Consider the following 397-nt stretch of genomic DNA (forward strand, 5'->3'; position numbering starts at 1 on the left):
CCCCTGCCCGGCCCCCCCGCCCCCGCCAGGCCCCCCCCCCTGGGCGGCCAGGGACCACCACTGGCCTGTGGAGCCAACAGCTTCCCAGTCCCAGCCCGCAGCAGGCCCCCTGCTGCTTGTTTTCCTGACTTTGGGGATTCCAAAGGCCAGATTTTTGGTACAAAATCATGTTTTTGAAAGCTGGAAAATAGAGTTTTCATTATTTTGGCATGTTGTGGGTGCTGAGCAGAACTCCTTCTGTCATTAAAAGGTCACTTTGGGGAGTAAAAATAAAAGAAAGCTGCTGGTGCTGGCTGGGAGAGGGATGTCAGGAGGGTAACACCAAGGCTGAGGTGCTTCTTGCCACCAGATCAGCCACAAGTTTCTTTTTAAAGGTTTGAGGCAGCAAAGGCAGGGA

The sequence above is a fragment of the Merops nubicus genome, unplaced genomic scaffold, assembly GCF_000691845.1.
Source record: "Merops nubicus isolate BGI_N331 unplaced genomic scaffold, ASM69184v1 scaffold31337, whole genome shotgun sequence".
NCBI classification, from domain to species: domain Eukaryota; kingdom Metazoa; phylum Chordata; class Aves; order Coraciiformes; family Meropidae; genus Merops; species Merops nubicus.